General features: G+C 40.8%; 1 long non-coding RNA gene across 1 annotated transcript; it reads right to left on the bottom strand.

Moving 5' to 3' along the window:
- Window positions 1-1,508: 1,508 nt before the first annotated feature.
- On the bottom strand, window positions 1,509-12,792 carry LOC121636871. The gene is made up of 3 exons (XR_006009780.1): window positions 12,553-12,792; window positions 2,196-2,199; window positions 1,509-1,538 (listed from the first exon to the last, which is right to left on the bottom strand). It is a non-coding gene; the product is annotated as an uncharacterized LOC121636871 (long non-coding RNA).
- Between the last annotated feature and the right edge of the window lie 971 nt (window positions 12,793-13,763).

Raw genomic sequence — 13,763 nt, 5'->3', positions numbered from 1 at the left:
GAAGTCACGGAGGTTGACGGTGGAAGATCTGAATGCTGCAAGGTGGGCTGGTCTGAGGACATGCGAGGCTGGTCTTGGCTCTGTGTTTGTCCCAATCTTTCCCATCAATCCCAGTGTAGATGTTCATCAGTGGTGTAGTTGGGGATTTTAAATGGAGCACAGCAATCCCTAAATGCAAGACACAACGATGAGAAATAACTCAGTCTAATTTGCCATTATATCATCTTTCATGTAATTTGCCAAACACCAAGTCACTAATTACAGACAAAAATAATCAAGTAAACACAATGTACTATTTTGGGAGTTAAAACGTTAGAATTCAGGGATTTTGTGGAGTTACAAACAGCAATAATAATGTATGAAGCCTGAAATAATTTACTACCTGACCACATACAAAAAGTGTTTTTAGTCATGAAGGGGGATATAATCTGCAAGGAAATTTAATCTAACATTGTTGAGTGAGAGCAACTATGAAACTTGTGCCTCGTGGTGTAAAATGATGGAATAATCTTCAGGAGGATTCAATGTGCAAACATGATGCAGTCGCCAATATGGAGAAAAAGAAGAATGATGAAAGGATACCGTACAGAGACAAACTTATCTGGGACGCCCGGGATGGGTATTTGGCCAAATTGTCAACAATCAATGACATAGAGCCTTACGAGCCCACAGCTAAGGAATGGAGCTACGATGCAACATTACTAGCTCCAAGTTCATCGCTGGACATAAGCTACCTCGTTTATGGTATCAGTGCTTACACGTATGAACAGCTGAAAAAGTACAAATCTCTGGAAGCTGACGAACATTTCAGGAATGGCTGGGAGCAGGATCTGTTCACACTTCCACCGCAGGACTGCAGGACACAGTGTCAGTGCAAAGGGAAGCTAAGCTGCTGTTAAGTGACCTAATGACTGGTGGGTTACTTTACTTGTTTTGTCAGATTTTCTTTCCTTCTTTAAACTGTCAGCATAAATGATAAATGAAGCAAAATCTAGCAAACGTATGAACAGTGTTGGAAAGTGTTGCTGTCTGTCTGCCAGTGTGTCTTCAGGTCCTGCACTCCCAGCACGTTCAGTGTAACTCAGTAAAACAGTTAAACATACCAGTGCGGGTGTGGACTAAACCATTTTAAGAGGGGTGATAGGGCCATAGAACATTCATCATTATTGTTAATACAAAATTAATTATCTCTGCACCTTAACTCAGACAAACTGACTTTGATTATCATATTAATTAATTAGACATTTTAAAATGGAACATAAAAAAAATCATTCCAGGATTTTCAAGGGCCCCCACCCTGCAGCGGGCCCTGGCTAAATGGTACCGTTTACCCCCCCCAGTCCGACGCCACTGTTCAGGGGTATGACTTCCCAGCGACAGGTTAGCTGGTTAGTTACAGGTTTCTCAAGTTCAGTCTTTCATTTTCACTTCTAACTTAAAACAAGTGAAATAAACTATGAACATGAGAAGCATGAACTTGCATAGCACTGCTTGACACTAGACACTAATCCACCTCTCTGACCTCTAGGCCACCACTCCTCATTAATCCCACAGGGTGAAATAACTGAACCTGGATCACTTACCCAACCAACACATTTGGCCTGTCAGCATTTTTCTACCATACCACCTCCCTGGTTCTGTTAATAGCTGCAACTTTGGCTGTTTTAGGTGGAAATATGTTTGTGTTCTTAATGCAGCTCAGTCAGCAAAGTTTGATCCTCTGATTTTGCCTTTTGTGTCGTTCATTTTATAAGGTGTTATTTAATCCATGTTGGATATCCTGGGCGTGTCCACTAGTAAGACTAGACAAGACAAGACAAGACGAGTCTGTCTTGAATCAGTCTGGATAAAACAAAGGTGTGCTGCATTCATTGGATGACTTCAGGCTTAATTAAAAGATGGCGCTAGTTTAAGTCTGAGTATTCCAGGAGAGTCTTGCTTTTTTGAGCAACTTTCATTAAATACCTTCCTGTCTTCGCCTGTTTATCCCAGTTAGTTTTGCTTCCTGCTACATCGGGTTTCTGTATCTAACTGCAGCACCTCCATGTAGTCATTGTCTCCCTCAGTTTAAAGCAACACTACATGAGTTTCGATCTTTACAACTCTGCCTCTGACTTGTTTTGGTGGCACTGTAACATTCATAACGCACATTTGTGGGGCTGTCATTGCCCTATAGCATCCTGGAGCTGAGAAACCCCACTTCCAGCCCAGGGCATCGAGTGACAGCTGTGTTTTACTTTATGGTACTGTACCATACACCAGCAACTGGATATAAACACACTGACCATTTTGGATGTGCACCATGGCTGATTTTACAAAGAAACACAAGAGGACATTATTGAAGGAAGCTTGGAAAGTGTGAAAGTGGCAAAACGAGAGAAAAGACAAAAGTCAACATCAGAGTGGCTCCTACTGATGGAGAGAGCTCAGAGAAGAGACAGGATGCAGACAGAATTAGCTGAATAAACCTTCGTTAGGGGGGCGCCAAAGTGAGAAAATCCTCCAAAGTTCTGTAGTGTTGCTTTAATTTCTCCTTGTTTTTTTTTCTCCTGGCCAGATCCTCTTCACAAATAGCCTTTAGCTGCTCCATTAGTCAGATTTTTTCTTTTATTTTTTGTTAAGTACTGTGAGGATCCCTTCTTTGCAGCATATTTTGCTGTATGTAAACGTAGTCAGATGTTAAATCATTCATACCATTTCCCACTTAGGTCCTGCATCCTTATGGCAGCGCTGCATTCATTAATCCTCATTCTGCTAACATTCCAACAGATGCTTCTTGGACTTTCTTCTATTGACGTTCGTACATGGTTGGAAGTACATGGGTGGAGGTACATGGTTGGAAGTACATGGGTGGAGGTACATGGTTGGAAGTACATGGGTGGAGGTACATGGGTGATTGTGTTGTGAAACTGTTTGCTAGATGTAATAGCACAAGTATGTGATGTGTTGGCTAGAGGCTGCCATTTCTCCTCGCGTATAGCAAGAAACTATGTGATGTCTAGTGTCCAATATGAAGTGTAATAAACTGCTGTGAAATGTCTAAACAATGCACACAATATTTCCAAGTGCTTATTGTGCATTCCAGTCGTCCTCTGAACTCATTTTCTGAAGGAAATTTTGCCAGAAAATGACTAAATGCTCTAGTTTATTCGAATGGTAAACGCCTAAGAAGCAGACATTCTAACTGACATGATATTTATAAATTTAGTTTCCCAAATGGCTCATAATTAAATACAAAAACAAAGAAACTCAGCTAAATGACAGAAAACATTTTCTCAGAACAAATATAAAAAATAACCGGAACTGAATTATCCAACAAAGGTGGATTTTTACTATCAGAGATAAAGATTTCCTACAGGTATACTCTTAATACAAACTTTTTTTAAAATAAGAACTATAATATTGAGACAACCAAAGGCAAATTTATTTGTATAGCACATTTCATTTACAAGACATTTCAAAGTGCTTTACATAAAACATTACAGCAGGGTGCAGAAAGCAATACAAGTGCATTAAAAAACAAAAAACTACTAGACTGTTTTCTTCTGCAGGTGTGAAGTAACATCTCCTGCTTTACAAACTTGTTTCCACCCAAATATAAAAACAATTCATCACTTTCAGATTTCACACCACAGAGAAAACTTTAATCATATTTAAAAACATTAAAATCCCACAAACTGATGAAAATCTAAGTTATTCAGGTTTCTCTTTCATGGTAATACTTGTGGAATGAGCACAAAATCTTTAAGAATTCAAAGTCAGGAAGTTTTATTTTATCAGAAGAGAGTTTGTTTGAGCTTCAAGTCCAGTGAAAAGGCCCATGTGAAGCAGCATTCCCAGTCGGAGCAAGGAGGACATGGTGTCGGTGCTGAGTGTGGAGGTGGAGGAACGGAGGCAGAAATAATGGGATGCACAGTTGTGGAGGAATGGCTCTTGGTCCACTGCTGCCTGATCTGGATGTCTGTGAAGTCCAGCTGGGTCTGGAGGAAAATCACAGTAAAGAATGACATGCATTCAGACACCAAAGGCTTTATTTGGGTTGAGAATGGTGGATCAGTCTATTTTCTTTACCTTTTAAAAACATCTGACTCAGCACCTTCATCATGATGGTCTCTGAGGAAGTGCTCTTCATTTGACTCTGCGTAGACTGACCATCGTTTGTCTGATCACTGATGAACTTCCTGATGTCGGCCTGAAAGGAAACAAAGATATAATCAATCAAAGAAGGACAGCAGTGTGTCGGTGGTTGAACAGATCAGTCAGTGAAAAGGTCAAAGCGTGAGAAATAATCTGTTCAAAGCAAGGCTCATTAACAGGAACATTTCCCTTACCATGAAGCTTCCTTTCATCAACACCTCCCTCATCAGCTGGAAGATGGAGGAAAGAGACTGCAGGAGGAACGTGAGGCTGGAATTTTCAGGAGGGTAGATGGTAAAAGCAGCAGGTGGAGGTTAAAGTTGGATTTTTTTCTTCTGAAGGTGAAGCTTCATGTACAAAGATCGATGGAAGATGATGGAGGCTGGAGCTGAAAAGAGGACGTTACCATGGAGACTATTCAGGAAGAGGATCAATCTGTAGATTTGTAAATAGTGTAAGTTGGAAAGTACATGAATAGATGGAGGTGTTTTATCTCAGGGTGGTGATAGAGTCTGCAGGTGGAGGATGAAGGCGAGCTTTACCTTGAGGGTGATGCCAGAAGGTGGAGGCTGAAGGTGGTTGTAGTTTCTTAATGCCAGAGGTTACCAGTACAGAAGGAAAGTAGATTTTTCTTCCTGGAGGTGGATGCTTTGCAGGTGGGTGTCAGAGACTGCAGGTGGAGCTGTGTCATTTTAGTCTGAAAGACATTTAAAATTCTGAGTGTCAAAGCAGAAGGTGGAGGACTCCATCAGCCAGGCTGCAGGTACAGAGGAACATAAAAATACCTCAAGTTAATGGAGCTAGATGGAAGATGAGATGGAGCTGAAGAGAGGGTGTTACCATGGAGACAATTCAGGTGGAGGTTTAATGTGTAGTTCTGTTTGTAACAGTGTAAGTTGGAAGATGGGCTGGATGGAGGTGTGGGGGTTAGCACTGTGGCCTCCCAGCAAGAAGGTTCCTGGATTGAAGCTCGGCTGGTGCCTTTCTGTGTGGAGTCTGCATGTTCTCCTTGTTCATGTGTGGCTTCTCTACAGGTACTCTGGCTTCTGAATGAGCGTGGGTGCTTGTTTGTCTCTGTGTTGGTCCTGCGATGGACTGGTGACTTGTCCAAGGTGGACCTTGTCTCTTGTCTGGTAGCTGCTGGGATAAGCTCCAACCCCTCCCACCATGACCCTGCAGTGGAATAAGTAAATATGGGCAATGGATCAATCAAATTTTCTGAAGGTGGATGGTAGAGGCTGCAGGTGGAGGATGAAGGTGAGTTTTACCTGGATGTTGATGCCAGAAGGTGGAGGCCGAAGGTGTTTCTGGAGATGGATCGCAGAGGTTACAGATGGAGACTCTAACGGTCCAGGTGGAGAAGGGAGGCTGGTGTTTAAGAAGCCGATGGTGGTGGCTGCAGGTGGAGAGCGAAGGCTGGTGTTTAGGAAGCCGATGGTGGTGGCTGCAGGTGGAGAGCGGAGGCTGGTGTTTAGCAAGCCGATGGTGGTGGCTGGCAGGTGGAGAGCGGAGGCTGGTGTTTAGTAAGCCGATGGTGGTAGGCTGCAGGTGGAGAATGGGAGGTGGATGGTGGACACTGCAGAGGGATAACATAAATAGAACAGAAAAAAACTCACTTATGGTGTTTCAGAACTAGTTACGTATAAGAAGAAAACAAGAAAACATTAAAGAAAAATGGTGAATTACATAAAAGTTTAACCAAATGTAAAAACTTTGTGAAATGGCTCCGATGGTGATCTCAGTCGCTGTTCCAAAGGATGGAGACTCTAACGGTCCAAGCTGGAAACTGGATGGACTCACTGAAGAGAAAAAACAACCTAAATAAATAAATGAAAGAAACTAAAGACCTTCTATCCTCTAAACTTAAGTGACACTTCTTCTGTTTACCTTCAGCCATTGGCAATGTTCTTCTCAGTCAGGACGTCTTGGGCACCGGGACACCCCCCCGGCACCCGGAAAAGAAAGAGTATTACACAGTTTACTCATGTGGCACAGAAATGAGTTGTTAAATATACAAAAGTTATCGTGAAGAACATTTGATGGTGTGTGTCCATCACAGGGATGGAAGGTGGATTCTTACCTTGGGGGACAGTACTGTGCAAAAGTCTGGAGCCACTCCAGGAAAAAAAAAGGAGAAAAAAAGCAGATTTACAGAAACACATTGGCTGCGTTTTGTTCTGTTCTCTGTCAACATGATTTCCACATTTCTTCATGATTTTCAGGTCTGGGCTCTGAGGAGGATTCATCCCTCCATCAGACGTGTTACCACTGATTTTCAGTCCAGTTCTGCCGTCACCTGGCACACCTCAGATCCACTATCAGCCCTGTGCTGGATTCACATGCTGTCAATAGCTTTCAGCCCAGCCACCAGTTGAAATATGTGAACTTCTTTATCAACTTGTCCAGTTAATTTGAGGACACCACTGTCCAACATGCTGAGACATGGTTTTGTTGCTCTAGATTCTTCGTCATCACGGACGCCACTCAGCTGGTGTTTGGCTGCTTTGTCCTTGGGGTGAAGCAGCCTCTGTCAGAGACTGATGTTTGGTCACTCCTGTCAGATATGGAACAACAATATTCTTCCTCCTGTTCTTTCTGTCTTCTACGTTTGTGCTGTTTCCAGAAATGTAGCTGATTTGATGAAATTCTGTTTTAGATAAAAACAGGTTGAAATGGATTCCTTGGTGTGGTTTTGTTACGTTTTCCCTCCGTCCTCAACATACAGATTGTGATCCAGTGGGGGTGTGAGTTAAAACTAGGACCTTCATTAAATCAGCTGAAATGTCTGGAAAAAGCATCACAAACAGAGAAGAATGTTGTCATTCCATATGTGGCAAGTGTCTGAGAAACTCAGGATCTTCTCAAACACTACATCCTGGTTCATCTCAAACCAAAACATCACTCTCATACAGAAGCAGCTTCACCCAAATGACAAAACAACTGAGTGACGTCGTGATGCAGAGCAGCAAGGAGTGTTCAGACCTTCATACAGGAGAGACCAAACAACCACTTCAGACACAGATGAACACAACACCTCCACATTCAGACGTCCGTCTGCATCTCAAGCCTTAAGAAGTTTACATATCTGAACCAGTGGCTTGGTGGATACCATGCTTGAGATATGCCAAGATTTCTGCTGATAACTCTGGGAATCACCTTGCTGGGTCAAAATACAATTTTTTATGCCTGTCAAACTACTTTATATTTGTTATTTTTCATAATTAAGAAAGAAAATCAGAATGAATAATAATATCTTTCTGGTGGACTGGTGCGGGGCGTGCCAATTATCAACATGTATACAGGTGCACGTGCTGACTGGCTTCACAGGGTTGATGCCAGAGCATGCCAATTCAGAATTCAGTCTAAAAAGAATTTGGTTGTTTTATAATGATTTGTTCGGTCTTAATAACAGGAACAAGCATGTGATGTGAAGGCAATATGGTCGACACGTTCCTGTTGGTGATGATAATATACTTTAAAATGTTTGCTTTTCCACAACTTTCTTCATCATTTTATCTTTAATGAAGCTGGTTGCTTTGTGGTCTTGGGCATGAGGCATGTGTGCATTCCCTGCAAGATAAACAATGTGGAGTTTGGGTGAACAACATGTTACGCTCATGTTAGCGATTTCTTCATGTTGATTACTGATCAACCCTCTTTGATGTCTTCTTATTTTATTTGTAATTTTTTATGTATTATTATTATTTTACTTGTTTATTATTTCTTTTTCTCATTCATTTTTTCTTCATTTCTTTTTTTGTCTTTCTGCCAAATGTCCAAGCTTGTGGCGTTGACTTGAACAGGCCATCTCTCTACAGATGCAGATGTCACTTTTCACATTGATTCCACTTATACATGGAAAATTGTTCATGAGTTTGGAGAAGTGTGATGAAGTCATTCTTTTCCTGGATTCTGATGGTTTTCCATCCTTCATGCTGATAACATTAATGATCACTTAAGATGCCTCATTTGTCCCAAGTACAGCAGTTGACTTCAGCTCTGATGTGGGGGTGTGTTAGGTGGTTCCCTTTTCTTTTCCAACTTCCAGACCTAATACTCGGAGGTAATCTAACCCTAACATGCAAAACTGATTCACAGATGAAAGTGCACTTCTCCAGCTACTGCCTGGCTGGCACTTTGAGTGCCATTCACACAGTAGTTCAGGTTGCTGAGAGCCACCAGGTGCCCCTGACCGCTAGGACACTGCGGCAAAGGTCGCGGATTCCACCTGGATCTCATCTTGCTCTCCTGGTGGCTGCTGGTGCCCTCTTTTACACTGATGCTGAATCAAAGATGTGTTGGATCATCACAATGAACATGTCAATCTTTTGAGGCAATCACTGCAATCAAAACGATTCCTGTAACTGTCAATGAGACTTCTGCACCTCTCAGCAGCTATTTTGACCCACTCCTCATAAGCAAACTGCTCCAGTTGTCTCAGGTTTGAAGGGAGCCTTTTCCAGACGGCATGTTTCAGCTCCTTCCAAAGATGCTTAATAGGATTTAGGTCAGGCCTCATAGAAGGCCACTTTAGAATAGTCCAGTGTTTTTCCTCTTAGCCATTCTTTGGTGTTTTTAGCTGTGTTTTGGGTCATTGTCCTGTTGCAAGACCCATAACCTGTGACTGAGACCAAGCTTTCTGACACTGGCCAGCACATTTCACTCTAGAATCTCTTGATAGTCTTGAGATTTCATTGTACCGGCACAGATTCAAGACACCCTGTGCCAGATGCAGCAAAGCAGCCCCAGAACATAACAGAGTCTCCTCCATGTTTCACAGTAGAGACAGTGTTCTTTTCTTCATATGCTTCATTTTTCCGTCTGTAAACATAGAGCTGATTTGCCTTGGCCAAAAGTTCCATTTTTGTCACATCTGTCCATAGGACATTCTCCCAGAAGCTTGGTGGCTTGTCAACATGTAGTTTGGCAAAGCCCAATCTGGCTTTGTTATGATTTGTTTGCAGCAATGGAGTCCCATGGATCTTAAATTTCTGAATAATATGTGCAACTGTAGTCACAGGAACATCAAACTGCTTGGAGATGGTCTTATAGCCTTTACCTTTAACACGCTTGTCTATAATTTTCTTTCTAATCTCATGAGACAACTCCTTCCCTTTGCTTCCTCTAGTCCATGTTGAGTGTGATACACACCATGTCACCAAACAGCACAGTGACTACCTGTAGCCCTATATCTAGGCCCACTAACTGATTACAAGATTGTAGACACCTGTGAGGCTAATTAGTGGCCATACCTTGGATTAACATGTCCCTTTGGTCACATTATTTTAGGTCTTTTCTAGGGGTACCAATCATTTTTCTCCAGGCCTGTTTCATGAGTTTATTTTCTTAAATAATTCTGTTGAGGCATGGTTGAAAAGCAACATCTGACTTTCATAGGTTAAATCTAATAGAATTTTTATTTAGAATTACTTTTGTCAAATTCAATTTATTTCTCTGGCCATTGTGAGTTTTTCTTTCATTAACCGAAGGGTACCAACAAATTTGTCCACGTGTGTATGTCCTGGCTACTCAGTCAGGTCCAGTTTTAAGAAAACCTTTTTACAAAAGGCCTAAGAGACACATCCAAAATTAGAAATGAAGTCTTCCTGTAGAGGAACCAACCCATGAAGACAGAGAGCAGTCAAATGAAACAGTTTATCAAACAAATCTCATTTTGAAAACATGAATCTGCTATGTTTGGAAAAACTAAAAACCTCATACACGGTTTAATATTTACATAATTATTACAAATAAAGAAAGAAAGAACCAGTTTAAAACACACACACACACACACACACACACACACACACACACACACACACACACACAAAGAATTCATATGCATCTATATGGCCCTGTAAAGACTTGGTTACACTTTCAGGTGGTTCAATACCTAAAAGATATCTCCAAAGATAGAAATAATGTCCTCCTGTTGTGCGCATGCGCAGAAAGAAGACCAAGTTCGGCCGTTATTCAAGCTTCTTCGACAAGTTTTTGACAGAGCGAGATTTGAATACACCGACAGAGATTTTCAACAACTTCTACACCGAAGGAAAGTAATCTGTGACTCAAGATATTGCAATTTTTTCATCTTCACTGAAAGGTAAGACGTGATAATGGATAAATACATTAACTTGACAAGTTTACTATTAACAGATTAATTACTGTTCGAAAACAACCAGCTTGAAAATTGCGAGTAAGTCGTGGTAAAATCATATTCCAAATGAATTTATAGCCTCGAAGTATAACAGCCTTTGTTTTATTTTAACGTTTTATAGGTAATAATGCCAGATCAGCAATATTAGGAGAGTACAGACAGACAGACAGACAGACAGACAGACAGACAGGCAAAATATGACTTGGGAAATTATGCTACGAGGCTTACGATGTATGATGTATAAATGGAGAGATTCAGAATTTATTCAGTATTCACCTGTAGGTTGTTGCCAGTGTGTAATCCCTGTTTGATCTGAATTTGGTGCTTTTGAGTCGTCTTCTAGCTCGTTGATTATGTGTCTAAACAGGATATAACTACATTAAATAATTGTCTGTGTTTTTTAAAATAATGTATTATCATTTAATCTAGAAGCTGTATCATAAAATACAACATTACACACACACACACACACACACACACCCAATGCTTTGCCCTTAAATTCACCCCTCCTCCACCTCAAGCTTTGCTCACATATTCACACCTTTACCCCTCCTCCACCTCCTGCTTTAGTACTCACACCTTAAAGTTTTTAATGGTACAGATATTCTTGATTGATGTGACAAATTTATTTTTAAATGTGCATATTTTACTTTTACTTTTCCTAAAATAAAAGCTAAAACCTCCCCTTCCCATTCCTTACTGTCTTCTTTTTATTATTATTCTTTATTTTTTTTTTAAATCACTAACACAGATAAAGATGAAGAAGAAGGTGTCTTTCTTCCCTGGAAGACGACAAGTTGTTTTCCGCAAGGGGCCTCTTGGCTTTCTCCTCCAGTCGCCATCACCTGAGGCAAAACATCTAAAAGATGAACCAATCCTCCAAGACAAGTCAGCACCCATGAAGGTATTTTTATTTGTTTTGTGGTCCGGCAGAGAGGTGGAGACGCTTCAGATGCGACCGAGGTGTTGGGAGACTACATCCTCCAGCTTGGAAAATACAAGGGAAAGTCTTTCAGGTGGCTTCTGGAGAACGATGTTGGGTACACGAACAGATCCTGCTCCCAGCCATTCCTGAAATGTTCGTCAGCTTCCAGAGATTTGTACTTTTTCAGCTGTTCATACGTGTAAGCACTGATACCATAAACGAGGTAGCTTATGTCCAGCGATGAACTTGGAGCTAGTAATGTAGCATCGTAGCTCCATTCCTTAGCTGTGGGGTCGTAAGGCTCTATGTCATTGATTGTTGACAATTTGGCCAAATACCCATCCCGGGCGTCCCAGATAAGTTTGTCTCTGTACGGTATCCTTTCATCATTCTTCTTTTTCTCCATATTGGCGACTGCATCATGTTTGCACATTGAATCCTCCTGAAGATTATTCCATCATTTTACACCACGAGGCACAAGTTTCATAGTTGCTCTCACTCAACAATGTTAGATTAAATTTCCTTGCAGATTATATCCCCCTTCATGACTAAAAACACTTTTTGTATGTGGTCAGGTAGTAAATTATTTCAGGCTTCATACATTATTATTGCTGTTTGTAACTCCACAAAAATCCCTGAATTCTAACGTTTTAACTCCCAAAATAGTACATTGTGTTTACTTGATTATTTTTGTCTGTAATTAGTGACTTGGTGTTTGGCAAATTACATGAAAGATGATATAATGGCAAATTAGACTGAGTTATTTCTCATCGTTGTGTCTTGCATTTAGGGATTGCTGTGCTCCATTTAAAATCCCCAACTACACCACTGATGAACATCTACACTGGGATTGATGGGAAAGATTGGGACAAACACAGAGCCAAGACCAGCCTCGCATGTCCTCAGACCAGCCCACCTTGCAGCATTCAGATCTTCCACCGTCAACCTCCGTGACTTCAGCCAAGCTGTTTCACTTTCCAGCCCTGTGCCAGCCTGATGACCAAGATCCTTCTGCCTTTATAATGTGCCTTACTATAACTGCTCTGTATGTATCAGCCACCAGAGTTCTTAAAGAAAGCTTTTGTTTTTGCCTTTTTCATGTTTCTTTGTATCTGGATGTTTTGCTAAAAGACACACGCATGAATCGTCTGAACTGAAAAAAATCGACTAACTGAAAAAAATGAGTGAGAATTTGTTTATTGTTGTTTTATTTATGTCAGCTTTAGGTGACGGTGACACTGTTGTTTACCAAATTGTATTAAAATGAATATAACTCCACATCTGTTTGGCACAGTTAACCCTACACCTGAGTTTAGTTACCAGGATGTTTTACTTTGAGGATGACTCTAGTTTTGATCCACAATTGAAACTTTAAGAAGACGTGTTTAGAGTCGCATAGAGTAACAAAGAGCCAGAGTTCACAAAGTGTGCTCAGAGTCCACTTTTGAATAGGTTCAGGTACGCTCTCTATACCTGTGAAAGGCAGCCATTGCACTGGCTGCACATGAAGGAGAATAAGGAATGTCAGTAATATTTGTTCTAAACTCAGTTTTTATTGAATCCTCCTCTCTGGAAATAAATATTCATGTTCTGATCCATGTTGAAAAAGTCATGGACTGGACACAGTAGCAACATAATTGTGCTAAGTGATATATATTCACTACAAATGTCCATTTTGTTTGGGGATTTAACATAAATGAACTAAACATAAGCTTGAAGTATTGTTTGTTTTGCTTTTGTTTATGTTTTTTTATTTCTCACTAAAATGCCATGTTCAAAGTTGTCCATAATATTCTTCAGTAAGAATAACAATCCCTTCTGCTTTTTGCCACGTCTTTACCTGAATTTTTAAACCTCTTTGGCAACTGTATCCTTGTCTTTGAGGTTGAAAAGTGTTCATGTGATGTAAATAAAGAAATGATAGAATCCTGCAAATGTCTCTTTTTGTATGATGGGGAGGGGAAACTGGGACATTTTTGCTCAGAAACATAAATGAAAGCAGATATTTCATTTTGACCATGTTAGCAGTCTGACTGCACATGCAAACCTGACTTTCTTTTGCAAGCTGTGATCTGAGGAGCTAAATTTATACAAATCTATAAATTTTATACAACTAAAAACCACCAACCAGGCCAGAAATCTGGGTGTAGTGATGGACTCAGACCTTAACTTTGAGAAACACATTAAGGAAATTACAAAATCAGCTCACTATCACCTTAAGAACATGTCAAGGGTAAAAGATCTGATGTCTCAGCAGGACCGGGAAAAACTAGTCCATGCATTCATCTTTAGTCGGCTTGATGATTGTAACAGTGTCTTCACAGGTCTACCTAAAAAATCAATTAGACACCTGCAGCTTCTTCAGAACTCTGGCTGCTCGAGTCCTCACTAAGACCAAGGAAAGGGGACCACATCAGTCAGCTCTGAGGTCTTTACACTGGCTGCCTGTTGGCCAGGAGAATAGACTTAAGTTCTGCTGCTGGTCTAGAAAAGCTCTGCATGGTTTTAGGAACCAAAATACATCAGTGACCTCTTGACCCAGTA

Source organism: Melanotaenia boesemani, chromosome 3, assembly GCF_017639745.1.
Source record: "Melanotaenia boesemani isolate fMelBoe1 chromosome 3, fMelBoe1.pri, whole genome shotgun sequence".
Lineage (NCBI taxonomy): Eukaryota > Metazoa > Chordata > Actinopteri > Atheriniformes > Melanotaeniidae > Melanotaenia > Melanotaenia boesemani.
This window is presented reverse-complemented; position numbering and strand designations above follow the sequence as displayed.